Raw genomic sequence first — 11,206 nt, 5'->3', positions numbered from 1 at the left:
TGCGTTATTACTAAAACTTCAGTTCAACAACATGGACCTCGCCGTGTCAAAAATCAAATCGTGTCAAATTTCTTGGCCTAATTATTGACGGTCGTCTAGCTTGGACTGAACACATCGTTGCAAAACAATTTCCCGAAATGCAGAAGTTATTCATAAACTACGTTATCAATTCCGATTGATGTTCTTAAACTTATTTACACCAGCTTAATTCTTTCACTTAAACTACGGCATCATGGCTTGGGGTAACAAACGTGGAGTCCACTCATTGTCTGACGTTGAGTACCGCACGCACACTGCTTCTTTTTTAAGTTGACCTTTTACCTATGTACAATTTTTATGTTTAAATTTTTGAACGACAATATGCCGAATAGTTTGTCTCTGTTCATAATTATAACAAAAGACGGTTAACAAACTTCATTCGCTAGACTCTCCTTCAGACAAAATATTATTTTTTATTGCGGTTCCGAAATCTGGAACGGCTTACCAGAAGAATTTTGTAAATTTAACTCTCTCTTTTCATATAAAGCTTCTTCCAAATATTATTTTCTTCAGCTCTCCTAAATGATGCTTGATTTTGATGATTTTCTGATAATTGTCTTTTCTTAATTAAGTAGATACTGCAGGGCCAGCATACGAAGTATATTTACTTTCTGTTGGACTCGCTACCTGGTTTCATATGCTGTACATAGAACGTGTTTTATAGGGCATTGTGTCAATGCCTGAATGAGGTGCTTTATGCATAATTAAATAAATAAAACCTGATACTGTGGCGGTGATGATGATGATGACAACGGTGCTATTGACGTTAATGTTATTGTTAATGATATGGATAATTATGATAATGGTGGTGGTGATGGACATTGGAAGATCTTAGTAATTCCATCAACAAAATTGACACAATAGGAAATAAAATTCGTTCTGTGAACATCTCAAAAACAATTCGATTGCTTTTTCACTTTTTGACACGCTTACCACACTAGAAAAGTGTACGCTTATCTGACCACCATGTCTAACCAAACAAAAAGGCCCAAAACAAAGCGAATTTTACATCAAGAGTTCGAACGTATTATGTTAGAGCCCGAATCTCCACGGCTCCCACAGTAGATGATGGTAATGATTATGTTGATGCTTCTTATATAGGCCTACATTGTGACCAGACACCACTACCGACTACATAAATACCTAATATAAAAAGAACTTTTTAAAAATACATTGTAATGTAATTCAAAAAGTTGTTGTGGGGCATAATACCTCTCTTCATCCATGTGTATATACAGATAGGCGTTTTGTGCTTTTACCAAATGCTCCGTTGTTCCAACCAACCCTCAAAATGTTACAATTTTTTTTCTTTGGTAAATATATATTCACCCAACACCATAAACACATAGCTATACCATAAGCTTACATTTTAGTGACGATAATTCAGTGGTCAATTATATTAAACTAATACTTCATTGTAATATGTTAAGATAAAAGTCTTAGATGCTAGGTTGACAGACCAATCTAAATACAGATTCTGGACAGACATCGTCAACGTCCGGCTCAAGGATGCCTGACAAAACCCCTGTAACGTTGACGTAAATTTTGCAAGTACTATGGTGAATGAATGTGTTACAGTACACCTATGTTGACGTTATATAGTTGTTTGTTGTACAAGTCTCCCTCCAAATAAAGACCACTTGGGAGACCGGGGTTACCATGGTCTTTAAGCAGCTTTGATCTATAATAATATAAATAAGACATTTTTTAAAATTAGGACCACAGAAAAGTGGTCTTTAATCAGAGGTGGTCTTTAATTACAGGAAGACCTGTATTTGTATAATTATGGGAACATTAATTTGATTAACTACAGAGAAAACGATAGCCTGGAAGACATCTTCATAGTCAAAGCAAGCACACGACTTAAAAATCTTAATAATTTTTGACCTACTCTAGTTATAAACGGGCGAACTACATGAAAGTTTAAGAGTTAAAGGCTCCTGCTTTTATAAAAGTGCATATGGAAAATTTCGGATTTCGTGAATAATAAACGCTGTATTGAGAATTTAGGTCAAGTTACACAGCAGAGTACGATGCACTACATATGCTTTTGAAATCTTGTTTTCAAAGCAATTGAAATCTATGCACGCACGTCTTTGTTTGATATTTTTAACTTTGCTTAACTCTATTCTTTTGTTTGTTTTTTTTGTATAGTGCAGGGATTTACTTCAAATACGTACATCAGGAATACTTTTCAGATCTGCTTCACTGCAGGTTTAGTGCTCAATTTCTTCACAACAATAAGCCATGTGAATAGACTCAAATCTTTTCAATTCATTCTAATTTAATTTTAAAAGTCAGGTATTGCGTATTGTGTCCCTTGGTGCCAGGGTACACACACACTATAAAACGGCTTTTGAAAACATAGTTCTACAGCTATTTGCACATTGTTGTTGCTGTTTCTTTGATATTTCCACTATATTATTAAGATTTGTACTGCCTGTGGTCGGGTGATCACTTTAACCATTTTTGACAACCTTTGTGAAAACATTTCAGATCTGATTCACAGCGGTACAGTAGAATAGTTTATTGTGCATTTTTTATATCATCATCAACAATAATAATTCGATATAGTTGGCTGAGTACCGTACCACAATAAAAGAGTAAAACTCTTTATACATATTATTATAGTATCACCCCTGTTGAATAGATTGCCGGTTCATTGATTTGATCGATGAAGGTTATTGTAGCTGTAATAATTCAGTTAATTTTGAGTCTTCGATAACCATGGATCTCCTAGACCTCAGCTATAAAACGACCACTAATAATTACGAAGATGACATGCATATATGTACATGTTATAAATTAAACAACGAAAATGCAAGTCAGTATTCTGAAGTCATTTTTCCTGATGAAATCAGGAATTCGATAGGTCTACATAAAAATGAAAGAGGAAGAATCATGACCGATAAGGCAACATATGGAATATCAGATGAGGTCACACGATCCAATCTATCATGCAGTTTTACAGCTTCGGACAGTTTATTTGCTAAGGAGAAAGGTCTTCCTGAAAAATGTACCCTGACACCATTATCGGAATCAAAAATTGGGATAACCTCACCTCTTGATCTAACAGTCACGCACAAAGATGCCGTCATTGTAGAATCTACTGGAACGTCTAGTAACATGGAAATTACTGAAACATTCAACGGTGTTGAGCCTAATATAACACCCACCATTGTGACGCCTACTGGAACATTCAACAATATGGAACCTACTAACAAATCTAACATTGTAGAAGCTACTGGAACATCCAACAATGTGGGACATACTGAAAAATCCAATAATATAGAATCTATTGTGGAATCTACTGGAACATCCAGTAATTTGGAGTCTACTGGAAGATCCATCAATGTGGGACGCATTGAAACATCCAATAATATGGAATCTATTGTGGAGTCCACTGGAACATCTAGCAATGCGGAATCTACTGGAACATCCAACAATGTAAACGGTGGTGGAGAAACAATAAATGAAGAGACATGTGAGCCAATAGATAATTCATTGTTGTTTTACAAAGAAACTGTATATCGGCCCAACAGTGATCGACGAGGGCGAGTACCAGTCCACATTCGAGAGAAACTTATCAAAGCGTTCGAAGATGATTCAAGACAATACTCAAGTATTGCAGATAAATTTGGAATTAATCGATCAACAGCGGGCAGTATTGTTCGCAGATACAGACTACACAAAAATAAGTTGAGCAGCTACCAGGAAAGAATATTACAGGAGGAAAATAATAAAAGAATCTTGTTCAACAATCTGAAGCGTAATATAATAGGTCAGACGTGTCAGCATAGTAAAAATAATAACATAGAGAGAAGATTCAAAACTAAACATGGGGAGAAGGTATTCGTAGCTTATGATTGGCAACAGTGGGATCCTGAAACCGAAAATGCAAAAGAGCAACAACTTCACTATTGTGAGTGGTTTCTACGAAAAGGTTTAATCGGTCATTGTACATATATTACGGAATTGGTTTTTTCTATTCAATCAATAAATATTCGGCCGAAGGCCTCCCATCCACAGATACACGTAGCAATTTCCGCAACACCACGTCTTGGCGTTTTGCATCATAAAATCCAGCTAGGAAATTTTAGTGACCACTCTCTACAAGAATTTTTAACAATAGTTGCTTCTAAGCTAAATGATCTTGAAGAAAACTTCTTCATATTTGACAGATGGTCGAACAATAAACTCAAATATGATTCACCTATGCGGGATAAAATTCCAATGATTTTTCTCCCAAAAAACGGAGATTTTTTGAGCATTTTTTCACCGATGATATACCGTCTAATGAATGACGTTCACACAAGCTTGTCGAAACCTGGAATGTTTGACCCAGCCGACGTTCATGGGACAGGATTATCTATAGATGAACATTTTAATTTAATTTTATGCAAACATCTGGACGAACAGATCAGGCAAATTGAGCCTGTAAGTTTTGCATTCTGGTTCAATGATATTGTAAAGCATCTGATCCAGCGTACAGAGCCGCTGTCCGAACCACAGTCCGTAAAAATAATCACCAAAAAACGATAATTCACATCAGGGTACACTGAACATGTAGGCCTATGTTGGGTAGCACTAAAAAATTATATTAACATAAACAAATAGGTAAATGATAGAAACAGTGCTTAATTTCTTTTAGGAACAAATGATGTTATAAGCGTATGAGGCATAGAAGCTATCACAGCCTCGTAGGGCGTATATCGGTTGTGCGTTGAAGCTTATCTATGTGACAATACCGATAGGTCACTGTGGTCTAGAGGTATGACGCTGGCCTTATCAGCGAGTAACAGCTTTGAACTATCACTGGTAAAAGCAGTGGACCCAATCATGGGCGTCGATTGGTTGGGAAGGGAGGTCACGTCCCCTCACTTTTCAAAGTAGGGGGGCATCATGTCAATTGCCCCCCCCCCCACACTTTTCACCAACATTTTATATTTAAAACCCCACTTTTCAAAGCCAGTGGAAAGAATAAAAACAATTACGAATGACTGTCATGAATTCTACCTCTTCACTTGTGCTCTGTTCCAAGTGCGGTGCGTCTTTCCGGACCAATACTGAGCAAAAACGTAATTGTTTGTACATTTTGTAACCATCTCAGTAACCACTCCATCGATTTTATGGGTGCAACCGTTACCAGAGGCTAAATTATCATGAAAATAATGTACTGTACGAAAATTGGCCGGAAGCGTGTAAACCAATTAGGCCAACATTTTTACAAACACAAAAGTGCACAATTTCTAATATAAACGATTTATTCGTTTCGTATATTTTTGAGACCCGTATTATACTATAGTGTTAAATATTATCTGCATACATAGATTTATGTTTTTCTTAATTTCAGATAAATATATTTAGTCAAATGAATGTTATATAGCCGTTATTAAACAATAATTATACAGCTTGGACACGGATACGTCTGTCTATTTGACTTACTTAAGTGTGATACCACAAGTTTACGAACTCCAATGTCGACGCAATCTCGCCATAACATCTTATGGGCGGCCATTAGGGCCAAGATAGACACATTGGCGTACGAACAACCCCACTCTCACGCAGTAAGGACAATAAAAATTGCCGTAAGGACAATACAAATTGCCGTAAAGACAATACAAATTCTCGTAAGGACAAGACAATCACTCGCCGTACAGACAAGACAATTCGCCTTAAGGACAAGACAATTTATAACGTTGAGGGCAGCATATTAAGGCGACAAGGTTATTTTTAGCACAGAAACATAAAACTTTTCTGACGGCGGCGCGAAACTTTTGATTTATTCAACATGTACAGTCGACAACTCCGACCGAGCATCTCTTTCGCAACTAGACAAGTGGTGGCGCCAATGGGGCTGGGGGCCTTTAGCCACCCTGACGGGGGAGGGGGCTATGCTTCCCCGACGGGTAGAAGGCGAGTACATTTTGTCGGGGAATAAGCAAATTAAAAAAAAAATATTTACATGTAATGTTCGTTTAGCCACCACATTGTTTTCATTAAACTATTTGTGTTATTATAGCCATAATATCGGCGCTGGTTCGAACGGCACGCTCGCCTATGGTTCTGGTGGTAGAACAAGTCTTCTTGGATAAGGACTATAAACCGTAGGCCCAGTGTATACAATGGCTCGTATGCACTATAAAGAACTCAGTACATCCTTCGAGACGAGTAGGAGGATACCCCGATGTACTGGACAGACAGCCCCTGTGGTGGACGACGAGAGTTGCCGGGTACCGGGTTACCGGGTAGCACAGACACCAAGGGACCCTGGGGGTGGGGGGCGAAGAAAATCATTGATCGAATTCCTAGTCCACATATCAAGCGCCTTGAGCATCTTACATTAGATGGATATGTGCGCTATATAAACTACATTATTATTATTATTATTATTATTATTATTATTATTATTATTATTATTATTATTATTATTATTATTATTAATATTATTATTGATAAAATATTAATAATATGCCTAATAATAATAATAATAATAATAATAGTTCAATGAGACTAATTAAAAATAATTTGCGTTCTGTTATGACAAATGCTCGTTGGGATAGCCTCATGATGCTTGAGATACATCGTATTGGTGAAGCAACCTCGAAAATGACAGCGTGGATGACAGATTTTATGCAAAATTTCACTTTCAAGAATGAGGATTTAAAAATAAATTAGATGGTTACATTGCATACGCTTTGTTTTTTGTTTTATTCAAAATGTTTTGGTTTTGGAAGCTGATTTCGACATTAGCCTACATAAAGTCATATTATAGTAACTCGATGCCTATCAAAATAAGTAATTAAAATTGGCCATAATTCGTCAAATATCCGTGGCTTACCTAGACCCCCGCCGGGGGCTCTAGGCGCCCCCTGGCCCCCAGCCAAGTGAGACTCGATTCGCTCGACTAGCGAACGAACAAAAAAAAAGAAAGAAACAAAGAAACAAAACCCAGTCAGCAGCAATAATAACAATAACGTACAATCCTCAAAACAAGTCTTAAAAGTATTAAATTGACTTATATAAAGACATAATTAAAAATAGAAGTTTAATTTATAATATTTATAATAATAATAATACGGTAATAGCAATGATACCGTAACAATAATATTCAAATATTACAATAATAATACTGATTATAATTATTATTATTAGTAATATTATTATTAATAATTATAATTATTATTATTAGTAATAGTGATAATAAAAAGAGTGGTAATAGATGTAATTTTAGTATGCAAAAAAGGTATCTGTGCTTAACAAATATTCGGCCTATATAATAACAATAATATAATACAATCATAGTTACCAACCGTCTCGCATCGTGCGGGACGGTCCTGCATTTCAAAGTGATGTTGGATGTAACACGCATTTTGCAGAAACACAAGTTTGCGTGATAACGAATTATCACAAATTCAGGGGAAAATGAATTTAAAATTTGAAGAAATTGGTTGTATTAAAACTATAAAAAGTGATGCAGTAACTTGAGTCATTAGAGGGTACAGTATTTCCTTGAAGGCCCTACTTATTTCACTAACGAGTTACTAAAAATTGATCAGTAATGAAATGTGGTGGTTCCCCTGCCGCTTGATTAAATAACTTCTAATGACGAACTATTGTCTTCAGTTGTCTTTGTTGGTCATCCAACTGTCATTTTATCTATTTTTTCGGTGATATTACCATTCTCAATAATCTATAAAACACCCACATAACAACGTCGCGTTAAATCGAACGGTGGGGACGCCGTGGTGACGCCGGTAGGGTCAATTTTCGTCGGAAATTATCAAGATTATAAACAGTTTCTTTGGACTAAATTATTGCTTATGTTAACCATGCTTTCCTAAGATTATGCTGACACTGGTTTCAAATGAAATAACTGACAACTTTTGTTTGTATCAATGTTTTATTTAAGTACATAAAACTATGTCACAAATACGTATGCAAAAATGCACATGGACACCACGCTGTTTTTATATTTTTCTTGAAATCTGTATGCCTGATCATGATCATCATACACATTGTAATAAATTCAAGTAAGATGTTTCAAATGATATAAAAATGGATGCAAACATGCCTTTGGAACAGTTTTTTCCCCGAGTTTTATTTAACTTGACGTCGACTCCGTCTTAGAAAGCACCAGGATTAATCACACCAGGATTAATCACCACGCTGTTTTTGTGTTTTTTTTTTAAATCTGTATGCCTGATTACCATTATCATACACAGTATGATGATATGATTTAAGTATGATTCAAGTAAGATGTTTAAAATGAAAATTCATCGTAGCCATTAATAATTATTATCAATACGGTCCCGGCGTCATTCCTTGAATAGGGACGGTACGTACTACTTAACGCTTGACTTCACGATGTACACATGCCATAGGTCATATCATAAGATAATTATTTGTCCCGAATTGTAATTTGTATTTTTAATGTATTACTAGAGATAGGTCCCTGCATTCAGCAATTATGTGGATATTCATTCTATTGTTATTTGCTATCAACTATTGCCCAGGCGTCACTAATTTTTTTATTGATTTAATATACTGAATCATTATTAATGGTATATACCTATTATATATTTCTATAAATTAATCAACAAATGTCTCATTACCGTAAATAGGCCTAGTGAAGTATGAAGTATTATTAATTCTTTATAAAAGCATTATTCGAGCACCTTTATTATTATTATTATTATTAATATTAATATTAATATTATTATTATTATTATTATTATTATTATTATTATTATTATTATTATTATATATATATTATTTATCAACCATATTAACATTAAAAACATGAATTAGATTATTATTATTATTATTATTATTATATTATTGTTATTATTATTGTTTTTATTATTATAATTATTATTATTATTGTTTTATGTATGCATGAATATATGCCTAGGCCTAATATATAATGTATATACTTAATAATTTAATTAGAAATAAACGTAATTTGATTTAATATGCTGATTATTATTATCTCATTAATCAAACTATCGTAAAATTATTATTATTATTATTATTATTATTATTATATTAATATTATTATTATTATTATTATTATTATTATTATTGTTTTATGTATACATGAATATATGCCTATGCCTAATATATAATGTATATATTTAATAATTTAATTAGAAATAATTATAATTATTAATTGTAAAACTTTTTTTTTCTCTTTCGTGGCATGACCACCACTTTTATTCAAAAATAATCTGAATTAAACAAACATCAGTACAATATTTCTGCTTCAAATCGTTTTTTCCAAGTTAACCTTGTGTTCTCTTTATACCAGCATTTAATATATTTTTGCTTTTTTTTATATATTTATATAATTTTCATAAGAATACAATCATTTGTATGAGTTGAGAAATAATACAAAAGAAAAAAAAAATGCAAAACAAGTATTCAACTAATGGAGAAAATGTTTAAGACAAGTATTTGATTTTTTTTCCTTTTACACGTCATCACTACCAATAAAGCATTTATGAATATTAATTTATAAATTTATAAATGTATACATATATATATATATATATATATATTATAAGAGACAGTATATACATATTACGGTATACATATATATATATAATATATATATATATATACATTTATATATATACACATGTCATACACACACATATATTATACATATTATATACACATACACACATACATATAAAGGTAAATAATTTTTACTATACAAAATATTTTAAGGCAGTTCATCAATGATAGGATCGGTACTCTTATTACTTCATGGCCTATATTGCATGTATATTGTAAAACATTTCATTTCATTTATTTATTCGACCAATACACATTTACAAAAGGTACAGTACAACAAAAATCATGGTCAGGGGCAGCTTAAGCAAAATTTTGAGAGTCAGCTGCCCCATATATAATATAATGTTAACATATAGACTAGGCTAGACCTAATCAATTTTTGATACCATAATGTCATCTATCGATAAAAACATCGATTCGATTAATTAAAAGCAGCTTTTCGCACTTTGGCAGTGCCGATAGAAAACAGCAACTTTTTCGAACTGCGGCAGTGCCGATAGAAAACAGCAGCTTTTTTTTCGCACTGCGGCAGTGTCGATAGCCACTACCGTGGTCGGCTAGCCAGACACAAACGACATTGCCTGCAGCCAGGCCCAGATCAGGTACGTTTAATCCATGGTTTAATACTACTATTTTTAAAAATTCTACCTATCATATGTGTTCTTCTGTGTGTGTTTGTAGGCCTGCATTAATGATGAACGCCTATATTGAGCCTACTGTTTCTGTGTAGCCTAGGCTTAGGCTTGCAGGCCGGACAGGCTAGCTAGGCATAGCCTAGGCTAGGGCCTAATAAATCAGTAGGGAGCTTTCGATTTATGCAACGACGCGACGCTAGTGAACCAGGGAATCTCCCTGCTAGAACGGAATAGTCGTATTCGACTGGTCTGTTTTGAGCAGCTTTTTGTACTCAAACTGCACATGTCGTATTCGACTGGTCGCACGAGCAGCACGAGCTCCACACAAAAAAAAAAATGGCTCAAACTCCTCGCTGTTTTGTAACGAGCACACTCCGAGTAGCAATTTCTCCTCGGAAAAGGACCAGTCGAATATGCCTATTCACTCTTGCGTGACCGTCCTACCTGGCGTCCTACGTTCTCTGCATAATTATGTAGGTTTGACCAAATTGCGTTCCAGAATCTACTTGAGGAGGTTACCTTAACGTTCTCGCATGGCAGATGAGTTACTGATGTCATTACGTTCTACGTCCTCCCACCGTTATGCAATCGAAAGTTAATCCTAGGCTAGGCCGTTGGCCTACCCCAGGCTAGGCCTAACTATATACCTACTATCTAGGGCCTACTACTAGACCTAGGCCTATGGAATACAGATCATTTCGGTCGCGCTTCGTTTCGGTCGCGCTTCATTATGGTCGCGCTTCATTTCGGTCGCGGTTTATTTTCAACAAATATACGGAGCGCCAATGGAGTTTCGAAACGCTAAATGTAATATAACTAGGCCTAATTATCATACTTTTTTTATTTATGTTTTGTTGTATTTCTAATAAGTAACAACAGGCTACTTAAAAGCAAATAAAATTAATACTATTATTACTAAACTATCAATTAATATTATCGGACGGTTTTTATTT

At 34.5% G+C, this 11,206-nt stretch overlaps 1 long non-coding RNA gene across 1 annotated transcript in view; it reads left to right on the top strand.

Moving 5' to 3' along the window:
* Positions 1-10,141: 10,141 nt before the first annotated feature.
* LOC117116537 overlaps positions 10,142-11,206 on the top strand; it is a 5,770-nt gene continuing 4,705 nt past the window's right edge. The window contains exon 1 of the long non-coding RNA XR_004446774.1: positions 10,142-10,220. This is a non-coding gene — a long non-coding RNA (uncharacterized LOC117116537). The remainder of the gene's footprint in view (positions 10,221-11,206) is intronic.

Source organism: Anneissia japonica, unplaced genomic scaffold, assembly GCF_011630105.1.
Source record: "Anneissia japonica isolate Jap-2015-1 unplaced genomic scaffold, ASM1163010v1 scaffold4058_len632159_cov189, whole genome shotgun sequence".
Taxonomy (NCBI): domain Eukaryota; kingdom Metazoa; phylum Echinodermata; class Crinoidea; order Comatulida; family Comatulidae; genus Anneissia; species Anneissia japonica.
This window is presented reverse-complemented; position numbering and strand designations above follow the sequence as displayed.